The sequence below is a fragment of the Musa acuminata genome, chromosome BXJ2-5 (assembly GCF_036884655.1).
Source record: "Musa acuminata AAA Group cultivar baxijiao chromosome BXJ2-5, Cavendish_Baxijiao_AAA, whole genome shotgun sequence".
Lineage (NCBI taxonomy): Eukaryota > Viridiplantae > Streptophyta > Magnoliopsida > Zingiberales > Musaceae > Musa > Musa acuminata.
In genome coordinates this window covers 48,239,586-48,256,501 of record NC_088342.1, presented here as the reverse complement: position 1 = coordinate 48,256,501, position 16,916 = coordinate 48,239,586, and the positions used below count along the sequence as shown (strand labels likewise).

The 16,916-nt window shown below is 36.3% G+C and overlaps 1 long non-coding RNA gene and 1 pseudogene across 2 annotated transcripts; both read right to left on the bottom strand.

The window, feature by feature from the left end:
* Window positions 1-2,243: 2,243 nt before the first annotated feature.
* Window positions 2,244-4,395, bottom strand: LOC135611632 (protein ROOT INITIATION DEFECTIVE 3-like; annotated as a pseudogene).
* Window positions 4,396-4,674: 279 nt separating this feature from the next.
* On the bottom strand, window positions 4,675-15,763 carry LOC135613213 (uncharacterized). Of its 2 annotated transcripts, none has more exons than XR_010487250.1 (4): window positions 15,607-15,763; window positions 15,250-15,448; window positions 13,169-13,277; window positions 4,675-8,637 (listed from the first exon to the last, which is right to left on the bottom strand). It is a non-coding gene; the product is annotated as an uncharacterized LOC135613213 (long non-coding RNA). The 2 variants fall into 2 exon arrangements; XR_010487251.1 differs by having other exon boundaries at window positions 4,675-8,512.
* Between the last annotated feature and the right edge of the window lie 1,153 nt (window positions 15,764-16,916).

The following is a 16,916-nucleotide window of genomic DNA, read 5'->3' as shown; positions in this document are numbered from 1 at the left end:
CATAACACACACTACACATACACAATACACATTCACACAACACACACAAAAAATAACACAAACAACACACACAATACACATATAAATATACACAACACATAACATACAATATACATACACACAACACAATACACACAACACACAAAAATAATATAACAACATAAACAATACACACAACACACACAACACATACTACACACACTATATAGAAACATAATATACATAACACAAACACATACACACACAATACACATACACACACGATAAACAACACATGAAAATAACACAAACAACATATAACACACACTACACATACATAATACACAACACATGAAAATAATACAAATACACACAATACACATACACACTACACACAATACACATAAAAACAATACGATAACATACACAACACATACTACACACACACAACACACTACAACACATACTATACACACATAACATACACAACACATACTACACACACACTACACACAACATTACACATATGCACAATACACATACAAACAACACACACTACACATACACACACTACACACAACATTACACGTACACACAATACACATACATACAACACATACTATACACGCACTACATACATACACAATACACATACACATACAACATAACACTACACACAACACAATACACATACACACAACACAGACACATAACACACACACAATAAACAACACAAGAAAATAATACAAACAATACACATAATACACATATACAAACAACACAACACACACAATACACACAACAACCACACACAATAAACAACACACACAAAAATAACACAAACAACACACACAATACACATTATATATACACAACGTATAACACATAATACATATACACACTACACACACTACACACAAAAATAATATAACAACACAAACAACACACACACAATATACATACACACAACATATACTACGCACATACTTCATACATACATAACATACATAACACAAACACATACACATACAACTGGTAACAACACACACACACAACATACACACACATAATAAACAACACACACGAAAATAACATAAATAATACACACAACAAATAAACCACACTACAAATACACAATATACAAACACACAACACACACACACACAATAAACAATACACACGAAAATAACACAAATATAACACACACAATACACATATACACACACAACACATAACATACACTACACATACACAATACACACACACTACACACACTACACACTACACACACAACTCACACTAAAACAATACAATAACATAAACAACACAAACACAATATACAAACACACAACACATACTACATATACACATATCATACACAACACACACTACATATACACATAACATACACAACACAAACACATACACACACATCTTTTAACAACACACACATACACGCAACTCATAACACACACTACATAAACACATAACATACACAACACACACACATACACACAAAACTTGTAACAACACACACATAATATACACAATACACACATATACAAATAACTCATAACAACACACACTACACACAACGCACATATCTTAACAACACACTATATACAACACACACACACAACACACATACAACTCATAACAACACACACGCATAGCATACACAACACACACATATATATCTAACACAAGATACAGAAAGTGCACTAGAAGTACAAATATGTCTAACACATCTTGCAGTAACAAGACAATGACGATTTCCCAATTGAAACTTAACAAGGGTCAACAAAACATGAAACAATTATGATTACCCACAGAGCTTAGACTAAGCATTGAAGTTACACCTATACATTAGTGCATATAAGCATGCATGCAAGTCAAACTGTAAGCTAAATTACTTTAGTTATGTATCTCTCTAATGTAAAATGTTAAAGTCAAAAAAATATTTCAGCTAAATATTTCTTATAAAAGAAAGTGATTAAAGTCTTTTGGAAAAAAAAAATCAAAAATAAGCAAAACCTTTGGTAAACAGACTCTTGGAACCCCAGGTCTTCTACTACTGTTATACTTGATGCAGCCGAACAAACAATAAGGGCAGGAAAAGATGGTGAGATGTAAAATTCCAAGACCCAAAGGTAAAGTTAAATTGACTTTTGAGGAAATGCAGAATGACAAGCAATGACAAGCTTACATGAAAAATTCAAAACTAAAACATCAAGATAAAGGCAATTTGGAAATAGAAAGCATCAAATACAACAAACCTCTGATATATCTAAGAACACAAATTAGATATATACAGTATAGTCTCTTCATAGAAATTTGCCAGAACACACAAAACACAATTGTTGGTAAATATATACATGTATATAAGTGATTATCAAAACTGACTAACAGCATATTGAGACCTGTGATCATACAAGGCACCAATGATGAACATCCCGTGTATGCTATTGCGGTTGCATTCAGCATTTAGCGCTGCAATATATATTTTGCCATCTCGGCCACCAGCATAGAACACATGCTCCCCAAGATCCATTACAATAGCATCAATTATGGAAGGAAACGTAATGCTCCTCAATAACAAACCCTCATATAGGCTCCATATCTGGAACATATGCAGTAGTCAAAAGAAGTTATCTTCAAAATCTAAAATACAAACATAGACAATTAGCACTGGGAGGAAGGGGGATCAATTTTCTAACAACAGATTAAAATTATCTTTTCAGTTCAACATATAAGTAAATTAAGTTAAGCTTGCAGTAATAGAACTGACATTCTGCAAAAAAGGTGGTCATACCATTGAGAGCACCTTGACCCTAATAAGCATCTATAATCTACTTTATCATTACATTCATCAGGTCAAAGTTTAAATTGGGCTAGGACAAAGAAAGAATAAAGCAAATCACTTTTGTTCAAGCTACCAAGATACTGCCACTACAGTAAAATTTTGAAAAGAAAGATTCTTACCATCAGCATGTTCCACTTGAGGAGCAGAGTTAGACTTTGTTTTGAAACAAAAACTAAGAGTAAGTTACGAGGTAATATATTATAAATCATCATCTAATCCAGGGAAATTAACCTCTTAATTCAGATGCATCATTTATGTACCTCAAAATTTTGCAGTTGAAGTTACACAACAGTGAAGTCCCTCGGCATCTGGTTGTGTTCCTATTGACAACAAATTTCCTAATATAACCAACTACTCTTTTCAAAGAAGTACAAAGTGTAACAACTAACGAACCTTACATGTTCGATCCTCTGAGGTTGAGATGATAATGGAGTTGCATAACCCATGTCCCGTAACAACATCAGTGACACGTAAAGCATGTTCCGAAAAGCTATATCTATAAAGAACACCAGCAGAAGCCTTTGCCATGTCATCAAACATTACAAAAATCATATTAGCATTTTAGACAAGACAACATAAAGGAACAATTTCGACAAGAAAAAAACTAAGTAAGAATTACATACATCATAAGGGATCAAACTCTCACAGAGCCATCCTCAGACCCTGATATTAGCAAAGACTCGTCCTTGGAGAGAGTGAGACAGGTGACAGACCGATAATGTGCATGCCACCATGTGAGCAATTTCCCACTAGCAACCTTGATAAATTTAAAGATAAATCTAAGCTTTTATCATGAGTGTTTCTATGAAGAGAGGGAGCTAACAAGACAAACATTAGAAAACAAAACAAAACAAACTTTGACATCAAAACCAAAATGAAAGCATAATACGGCCCCTTTGACTTTAAACAAGGTGGATGAGAGAATCAAGAATAGATTTGGACACACAGACCAAAAGTCATGCATCAAAATTTGAGTCCCAAGCAGACGGAAAATTCTCATACCAGTGTCTTAAAGAGAAGACAGACAGAAAAAGCAAATCTTGCCTAAGAAATCAGAAGTGGAAAAGCAAAAGATTACCTCCCATTGGTAGATGATGCCGGATGGTCCTCCTCCCATGATGTAAGTGCCTTCTGAATTGGAAACAAGCGGTCCAATCGGCTCAACCGGGAAGCTCCTAACTTCCACCTGAGGCTGAAACATAGAGCGAGAATTATGAGATCGTTTATCCAACACGAGTATGAAACAGGGCGTGAAGTGGAGATGTGGAAGAAAGGTTCGGATTAGGACTCACCTTATCCCAGGACCAGAAGAAAATGGGGCAAGAGGCGGAGGAAGGGGAATCGCGGAGCTGCGAGGAAGCGAGAAAGCGGCCGGCTATGGAGAGGAGGCCATGTGGAGCGGAGGAGCATGAGCGGTACCGGAGCTGCTCGGAGCCCGAGCGTAGGTCCCAACAACCGAAGCCGACGTCCACCGGGGAGGAGGCGATCACCACTTCCAACGGTGGCGAAGAGGCGCCGCCAAAGAAAGAAGGGGTTTTTGAGGATTTTAGAGTAGGCGTTTCGGATCACGAGAGTATAAACGGAGCTCGCGGGCTACCAAGGTGCGTATATGCTATCTCTGTCACCTTCAAGCAAAATATGAGCAGAACACACAAACCCTAAACTCTAAACCCTAAACCCTAAACCCTAAACCCTAAAACCCTAAAACCCTAAAAACCCTAAACCCTAAACTAAACCCTAAACCCTAAACCCTAAACCCTAAACCCTAAACTAAACCCTAAACCCTAAACCCTAAACCCTAAACCCTAAACCCTAAACCCTAAAACCCTAAATCCTAAACCTTAAACCCTAAACCCTAATAATACATACACACAACACACACTACACACACTACAAATATACATACACGCTACACACACACAACACATGCTACACACGCACTATATACATACACAATACACACATACACATACAATATAACACTACACACACACAACACAATACACATACACACAACACAGACAAATAACACACACACAATAAACAACACATATGAAAATACCACAAACAATACACACAATACACATACAAATAACACATAACACACACTACACATACACAATACACATTCACACAACACACACAAAAAATAACACAAACAACACACACAATACACATATAAATATACACAACACATAACATACAATATACATACACACAACACAATACACACAACACACAAAAATAATATAACAACATAAACAATACACACAACACACACAACACATACTACACACACTATATAGAAACATAATATACATAACACAAACACATACACACACAATACACATACACACACGATAAACAACACATGAAAATAACACAAACAACATATAACACACACTACACATACATAATACACAACACATGAAAATAATACAAATACACACAATACACATACACACTACACACAATACACATAAAAACAATACGATAACATACACAACACATACTACACACACACAACACACTACAACACATACTATACACACATAACATACACAACACATACTACACACACACTACACACAACATTACACATATGCACAATACACATACAAACAACACACACTACACATACACACACTACACACAACATTACACATACACACAATACACATACACACAACACATACTATACACGCACTACATACATACACAATACACATACACATACAACATAACACTACACACAACACAATACACATACACACAACACAGACACATAACACACACACAATAAACAACACAAGAAAATAATACAAACAATACACATAATACACATATACAAACAACACAACACACACAATACACACAACAACCACACACAATAAACAACACACACAAAAATAACACAAACAACACACACAATACACATTATATATACACAACGTATAACACATAATACATATACACACTACACACACTACACACAAAAATAATATAACAACACAAACAACACACACACAATATACATACACACAACATATACTACGCACATACTTCATACATACATAACATACATAACACAAACACATACACATACAACTGGTAACAACACACACACACAACATACACACACATAATAAACAACACACACGAAAATAACATAAATAATACACACAACAAATAAACCACACTACAAATACACAATATACAAACACACAACACACACACACACAATAAACAATACACACGAAAATAACACAAATATAACACACACAATACACATATACACACACAACACATAACATACACTACACATACACAATACACACACACTACACGCACTACACACTACACACACAACTCACACTAAAACAATACAATAACATAAACAACACAAACACAATATACAAACACACAACACATACTACATATACACATAACATACACAACACACACTACATATACACATAACATACACAACACAAACACATACACACACATCTTTTAACAACACACACATACACGCAACTCATAACACACACTACATAAACACATAACATACACAACACACACACATACACACAAAACTTGTAACAACACACACATAATATACACAATACACACATATACAAATAACTCATAACAACACACACTACACACAACGCACATATCTTAACAACACACTATATACAACACACACACACAACACACATACAACTCATAACAACACACACGCATAGCATACACAACACACACATATATATCTAACACAAGATACAGAAAGTGCACTAGAAGTACAAATATGTCTAACACATCTTGCAGTAACAAGACAATGACGATTTCCCAATTGAAACTTAACAAGGGTCAACAAAACATGAAACAATTATGATTACCCACAGAGCTTAGACTAAGCATTGAAGTTACACCTATATATTAGTGCATATAAGCATGCATGCAAGTCAAACTGTAAGCTAAATTACTTTAGTTATGTATCTCTCTAATGTAAAATGTTAAAGTCAAAAAAATATTTCAGCTAAATATTTCTTATAAAAGAAAGCGATTAAAGTCTTTTGGAAAAAAAAAATCAAAAATAAGCAAAACCTTTGGTAAACAGACTCTTGGAACCCCAGGTCTTCTACTACTGTTATACTTGATGCAGCCAAACAAACAATAAGGGCAGGAAAAGATGGTGAGATGTAAAATTCCAAGACCCAAAGGTAAAGTTAAATTGACTTTTGAGGAAATGCAGAATGACAAGCAATGACAAGCTTACATGAAAAATTCAAAACTAAAACATCAAGATAAAGGCAATTTGGAAATAGAAAGCATCAAATACAACAAACCTCTGATATATCTAAGAACACAAATTAGATATATACAGTATAGTCTCTTCATAGAAATTTGCCAGAACACACAAAACACAATTGTTGGTAAATATATACATGTATATAAGTGATTATCAAAACTGACTAACAGCATATTGAGCACAATACACATACACACACAACACATAACATACACAATAAACAATACACACAAAAACAACACACAAAGACATACACAATACACATACACACACAACACATAACAAATACACATATAACATACCCAACACATACACTTACACACAACACAGCACATATACACAAACACAATACCCGCACACATACACGACAAATAATACACAACACCCACACACAACACTCATAACACAACACACACAACACTCGTAACATATAAACAACTCACAATACACATACACAAAAACAACTCACACATGCACACAACATAGACTTATACACACAACAGACTCACATAACACACTCACATATACACAACAAACAACACACAATACCCACACACACATAACACGTATAAACACAACTACACTCAAACACAACACACAGCACACACACACAAAACTCATAACACTCACACATAAAACACACACACTATACACAACAAACAACACACAACACCCACACACATCACACACAGAATTTATAACACACACAACACACAACACACAGACGTAACATACACAACACACAACACACACACAAGTCACAACACACACAGACAAACACAACACACACACACAACACATCACAAACAACAAACAACACACAACACACACACATCATACACAACACACAACACACAACACACAACACACACACACAACTCATAACACACACACAACTCACGACACACCCACAAATATAATACATACAACACACACACATAACGTACATAACACACACACACCACACACAACTCAAATTACAAGGCAGCACAAAGGCATATACAAGAGGGCTTGTGAAATTATATTTATACATTTGTAAATATGTAGCAAACGATTAAGACTTTCAAGGAAAACCGATTTGGTAGGCCTCGATGAAGCAGTTATATACAGATTTTAGGTGATAATTACTGAATGGCCCAGCCAAATAGTAGGAAATCATAAGCCCAGTCAGTATGCAATACTATAGTCAATATCAAATGTAAAGGAACAGCTGAGAAGAATATTGCTATTATGAGAGAAGTGTTACCTGTACAATTTGGAGCTGAACACTTTAGGTGGTTCTTCATTCTGACGATTATATATGATGATGTTTCCATATTAGCCCTCCCCTTCATCATCGTTAATAAATTCATGATCTGAATATTGTTCACAATCAGAATAAGGATGGTTTCTATCAGGAACCTCAACATTTTGCATGATCTTGATGAGGTTCGAAAAAACAGGTAGCATTGAAGCAGCCAAATGGAGTAAAGCAGCCATCCTGTGTTAGCATACTGCTTAAAACACTTGTGATAATATCTACAACATTTTCAAGCTGTGAACGCATTGCATCGAAAAACCTGACAAATAAGTCAACAAAGCATTTTGATGCTAATGTATCGGTTTCAGAATTCCATGAATCATCTTCTAGATATTGAGAGTTACGCATTGGTGAAACTTGACCAACAAGCATATGCCGTGGATTGTTAACAATGGAGGAAAATGCAGATTTAAGGATGTTGATCCAGAGATGGGATGAAAATAGGTGACCATGGTCTTTGAGAATGTCAAAGAATACTTACCTTTTCTGATAGTTGGCGGCGGAGGTGAGGAGTATTCGAAATGTCTGGGACTCTACGAAGGTGGCGGCGGAGGCCATGAAGTGGCCGGAGAAATCGAGGAGGCGGAGGAGGAGCCTGCGGACGCCGCTCTTGGCGCCGATTGCTCCAAGCAGGTCCTAAATCGTACCCTCCGGTTTTGTTTTCCCATGTTTGTCCACATCGATCTAACGGATGAGATCCATTGATTGAAAGCATCTCAACCGTTAATCGATGTGTATAAACACCTATGATCTTATTGGACACCGACTTCGATCCACAAGATAGGCTAATGTAATGAAGAGAGCCTAATTGGGTGAGCAAACGGATCAAGTATTGGGTTAAACGAATCCGAATCCGCATACAAATTCAAATAATACTAAATTCCATTATCTTTTTTTTTATATGTGGCTTTACGTATCTATATACTTTCAAGTTTGGCATTAACATATATTCCTTTCCAAATTTTAATATCTCATTTCCATATATAACTCATACAACACACTACACACACATACACAAACAACTCATAACACACACATACACAACACACACCCAACACACAACTCATAACACACATACACTAACACACACACAAACATATGCAATTTATAACACACCACATACACACAACTTATAATATACACGAACAACACACAACACACAACCAACACATACTACACACACAACACATAAACATATATAAACATAACTCATAACAATACACATTATATTCAAAACATACATAACTCACAACAACACACACTACACACTATACATAACATACACAACATACAAACCATACATAACTCATAACAATACACACAACATACACAACACACATATAACATATACAACACATACATAGTATACACAATACACACATACAAATAACATACATACACACACACATAACATATACAAAATACACACATATATACGCAACTTATATAACACACACCACACATACAAACAACACACACATACACACAACTCACACTACACATAACAAACACACAAACAACACACACTACATACTACACACACATAACATACACAACACACACTACACACAACACACACACACAACATACACAACTTATAACAATAACACACACACATAAAGCATACACAACACACACATATACACACAACTTATATAACACACACTACACACACACATAACATACACACACAACTCATAACATACACACAAACAACACACACACACAACATATACACACAAACAATACACAATACACACAACTCATAACACAATGCACACACATACACACACAACTTATAACACACACTACTACACACACACAACACAAACTATACACTACACACACACACCACACACACATAACATATACACACAACTAATAACAACATATACACACACAACTCATAACACACAAACAACACACACACACAACATATAACACACACAATACACACACATAACATACCCAACACACACAAAACTCATAACATAGACACGTACACATACACATACACAACACACACACAACATATAATATACAAAACACACACACACAACTCACATAACACACACAAATAACACACACAACACACTACACACACATAATAAACACACTACAAACAACGCACACATAACATATACAAAACACAAACATACACACGCAACTTACACACACAAACAACACACACATATATACACAACACACAAACACACACAACATACACAACACACAACTCATATCAATACACACAAAACATACACAACACACACAACTCATAACATACACAACACACACAACTCATAACATACACAACACACACATAATATACACACATACAAACAACATACACTGCACACACACACATAATACACCACACACACAAACAACACACACACATACACACACAACTCATAACACACACAAAAACAACAAACACTACACACATAACACAGTACACAAACAACACACACATACACTCAAAACTCATAACAATACACACTACACACACATAACATACCCAACACACAACTCAACACACACACTATACATAACACACAAACACAACATACACAACACACATACACACATAACAACACACACACATAAAACATACACAATACACACATACATACACACGCAACTCATAACACACACATACACACAACTCATAATAACACACTACACACACACATACACACAACTCATAATAATACATACTACACACACACATAACATACACACACAAACAACACACACAAACAATACACACTACATGCACAACTCATAACATAATACACACACATGCACACAAAACTCATAACACACACAAACAACACACACAACACACAAACAACACACTACACACACACACATAACATACACACAACTCATAACATACACAACACACAACTCATAACACACACAATACACACACACATAATATATACAAACAACACTTACACAACTCATAACAACACACACACTTAACATACACAATAAATACTACACAAAAAATAACAAACAACACAAACAACGCACAACACAAAAAGACACACACACAATACACAAACATAACACAATCAACACAAAGATCACACAACACAAAACATACACACACACATAACATACATAATATAGACACATATACACAAAACTCATAACATATACACACATAACATACACACACAACATATAATATACAAAACACACACACACATACACACAACTCAAAACACACACACATAACATACACCACACACACTTATTACACACTACACACAATACATACACAACACAAACACACAACTCATAACAACATACATATAACATACACACAACTCATAACACACACATATAAAATACACAGCACACACAACTCACAACACACATACAACTCATAACAATACACACTACACACACACAACTCATAACAATACATACTAAAGACAAACATAAACAACACACACTAGACACAATACACACACACATATAACACAAACATAACATACAATACACACACAACACACACACACATAACATACAATACACACACACAACACACACAACTCATAACAACACACACTACTATACACACACACATAACATACACAATAAACAATACACACAAAAACAACACACAAAGACATACACAATACACATACACACACAACACATAACAAATACACATATAACATACCCAACACATACACTTACACACAACACAGCACATATACACAAACACAATACCCGCACACATACACGACAAATAATACACAACACCCACACACAACACTCATAACACAACACACACACAACTCGTAACATATAAACAACTCACAATACACATACACAAAAACAACTCACACATGCACACAACATAGACATATACACACAACAGACTCACATAACACACTCACATATACACAACAAACAACACACAATACCCACACACACACAACAAGTATAAACACAACTACACTCAAACACAACACACAGCACACACACAAAACTCATAACACTCACACATAAAACACACACACTATACACAACAAACAACACACAACACCCACACACATCACACACAGAATTCATAACACACACAACACACAACACACAGACGTAACATACACAACACACAACACACACAAGTCACAACACACACACACAAACACAACACACACACACAACACAAACAACAAACAACACACAACACACACACACATCATACACAACACACAAACACACAACTCATAACACAGACACAACTCACGACACACCCACAAATATAATACATACAACACACACACATAACGTACATAACACACAAACCACACACAACTCAAATTACAAGGCAGCCCAAAGGAAAATACAAGAGGGCTTGTGAAATTATATTTATACATTTATAAATATGCAGCAAACGATTAAGACTTTCAAGGAAAACCGATTTGGTAGGCCTCGATGAAGCAGTTATATACAGATTTTAGGTTATAATTACTGAATGGCCCAGCCAAATAGTAGGAAAACATAAGCCCAGTCAGTATGCAATACTATAGTCAATATCAAATGAGCAATGCTAACAACATAAATGTAACTAATTTGGGACCCCAAAAGTCATGCTTAAGCTATATATGCCATTAGAATGTTCCAGCATTGAATGGTTAAAGACTTCTTGTGCTTTAACTTGGAAACAAATTAACCAGTATGTTACCTGTACAATTTGGAGCTGAACACTTTATGTGGTTCTTCATTCTGACGATTGCATATGATGATGTTTCCATATTAGCCCTCCCCTTCATCATCGTTAATAAATTCATGATCTGAATATTGTTCACCATCAGAATAAGGGTGGTTTCTATCAGGAACCTCAACATTTTGCATGATCTTGATGATGTTCAAAAAAACAGGTAGCATTGAAACAGCCAAATGGAGTAAAGCAGCCATCCTGTGTTAGCATACAGCTTAAAACACTTGTGATATTATCTACAACATTTTCAAGCTGTGAACGCATTGCATCGAAAAACCTGACAAATAAGTCAACAAAGCATTTTGATGCTAATGTATCGGTTTCAGATTTCCATGAATCATCTTCTAGATATTGAGAGTTACGCATTGGTGAAACCTGGCCAACAAGCATATGCCGTGGATTGTTAACAATGGAGGAAATTGCAGATTTAAGGATGTTGATCCAGAGATGGGATGAAAATAGGTGACCATGGTCCTTGAGAATGTCAAAGAATACGTCTAAAGCACCTTGTCTGATAGTTGGCGGCGGAGGTGAGGAGTATTCGAAACGCCGGGGACTCTACGAAGGTGGCGGCGGAGGCCAAGAAGTGGCCGGAGAAATTGAGGAGGCGGAGGAGGAGCCTGCGGACGCCGCTCTTGGCGCCGATTGCTCCAAGCAGGTCCTAAACCGTACCATCCGGTTTTGTTTTCCCATGTTTGTTCACAACAATACACACTACACACTATACATAACATATACAACACACAAAACATACATAACTCATAACAATACACACTACACACACAACATACATATGACATATACAACATATACACACATATAAACAACATACATACACACACACATAACCTATACAAATCACACACATATATACGCAACTTATAACACACACCACACATACACACACACAATACACAAAACACACACAACATATAACATACACAATACACACACATAACATACACAACACTACACACAACATACACAAAACTCATAACATAGACACATACACATACACAACACACACACAACATATAATATACAAAACACACACACATAACGCATAACACACACATAAACAACACACAAATAACACACACTACACACTACACACACATAACATATTCAAAACACAAACATACACACGCAACTTACACACACCACACACACACAAACAACACACACTATACACACGCACAAACATACACAACACACAACTCATATCAATACACACATAACATACACAACACACACAACTCATAACACACACACAACTCATAACATTCACAACACACAAACAACACACACTACTACACACACAACTCATGTAACATACACAACACACACAAAATATACACAACATACATAACTCATAACACACATACAAATAACATACACTACACACACACATAATATATAAAAAACACACACGTACATACATATACACACTACACACACACAAACAACAAACACTACACACATAACACACACAGCACACAAACAACACACACATAACATATACAATACACACATACACTCAAAACTCATAACAATACACACTACACACACATAACATACACAACAGACAACTCAACACACACTATACAGAACACACAAACACAACATACACAACACACATACACACATAACAACACACACACATAAAACATACACAATACACACACACATACACACGCAACTCATAACATACACACATACACACAACTCATAATAACACACTACACACACACACACAACTCATAATAACAAATACTACACACACACAACATATACACACAAACAATACACACTGCATGCACAACTCATAATATACAATACACACACACATACATGCAAAACTCATAATGTTTCGTGGTTTAGAAAATATAGAAAGATTGTTTCATGGTTTAGCCAGCAATCCCCCGTCATGTCTACGTGTCATATTTAACCTCTTGATATTTCCCATCAATTTACAGATTGTGGCCGGTCCTATCATCAAGATAAACTAAAAGGTAAAAAACCAACAATCATCAAGAAGCACAGACCTGATTCACAGACCCAAGATGGCATTTCTTTCAAAGTTCTTGTAGGCACATTAGCATCCCTTCTGCCGCAGAATCACCGATCGCATGCCCACCTAATGGGGCACCGCCACTCCCAAAACCCCCATCCGAGTCAGCCTTCTTCTCTTCTCTACACTGCACCGCCGCATCGAGCAAAAGGAGAAAAAGGAACAAGGCATAACTGGGCAAACAATAGAAAACAACCCGATCAAATAAACCATGAAGAAGAACATCAAACTCCGACCCAAGTTCTTGGACGCAAAAGTCAAAACACTAGAGACAAGGGCGCTCTGAGTCAAAAGGGTGACAAGCTGTCGGGGATGTGAGGAGAGAGCGTACTCGAGAGAGGGTTGCAAGGCGACGGCGGGGGCGCTTCGGAGGAAGTCGGCCATCTCGGCAAGGAAGGAGGCATCCTTCTTAGGGTTGCGAAGGAGGTCGAGGCAGTCGGGTTAAGGCGAAATAAGACGAGCATTAGGCCTTCCCGCCCACGGGATGTTTTGGGGATCGAGAGACGTTCTGGAGAATTCTAATTGAAGCGCGCGTCTTATGTAGATGGGCTCTCACCGAGTTAGGGCTTGAGATACCGATTGAATGGGCCGAACGAAAGCCCGGTTAGTGGGGAACGCTTCCAGCTTGATTTTGATCATACCCGTTCATCTTATTAGAGATCGATCAGGGACTGTCGATTAGTTATGATAGTTCATTTGAGATGGATTTTGGCCGTCCATGATGTTTCGTCGATTGATCTTGATCTAAATATAATTTTAGGGTTTAGGGTTTAGGAATTAGGGGTTTTGTGTTTGGGTTTGGGGTTTGGATGAATTAAAAACAAGTGAAATTTGTAGTCGAAAGTGAAAAAAAATTGAACGAAGGGGTTTAGTGTTTCGGGTTTAGAATTTAGAGTTTATTTATGGGTTAGGATTTTATGGGCTTAGTATTTAGGGGTTAGAGATTAGGGGTTTGGGTTATTATGAAATCTTGAGGGCGACATCACATGTGTAGCAAAAGAACAGTCCATGCAGATCTCTATAAGATAGTGAATGAGGTCAAGCATCCTCATCTCTAACATAAATCCACACGATAGGGTTACGACAATACTTTTCAAAACTCCAGGCTAAATGGAGAGGGGGAGGAGATAGTTGGTCTCCTGCTCATGCTCGTGTGGGGACACTAAAGATACAATTTAGATGCTCATTTGAGTATGAGTTCATTAATTGATTCACTCATTAAATATTGGATGGTTGATAATTATTCCATAGTCTTAGTGGTGTATCTAATCCATAGATGTGAGACACCAAGGATGTCTTATATGAGTGCCCCACTCTTTGATACCAGACTTATAATTTTGAAAGTTTCAGATCTAGTATAGTCAGTTATTCTATGAATTATTGCTCAAACAAATCATTGGTTAAAATCATTCAGATTGAAAAAGAAGAAACTATTTGAGCTTAACTGTTGTCAACGTATCTAAATCGTTGATGGTAATCGAGGACATATAAGTCCAAAGAATTGAATTTTTCTGTATCATTTGGAGATTGCGGTGTAGTGACATAGTACATCCGTAGTCGATAAGTCGAGTGAATTATTATGAAGATAATAATTCTAACAGGTATGACTTATGACCAATTCGATATTGGGCACAGACGTTA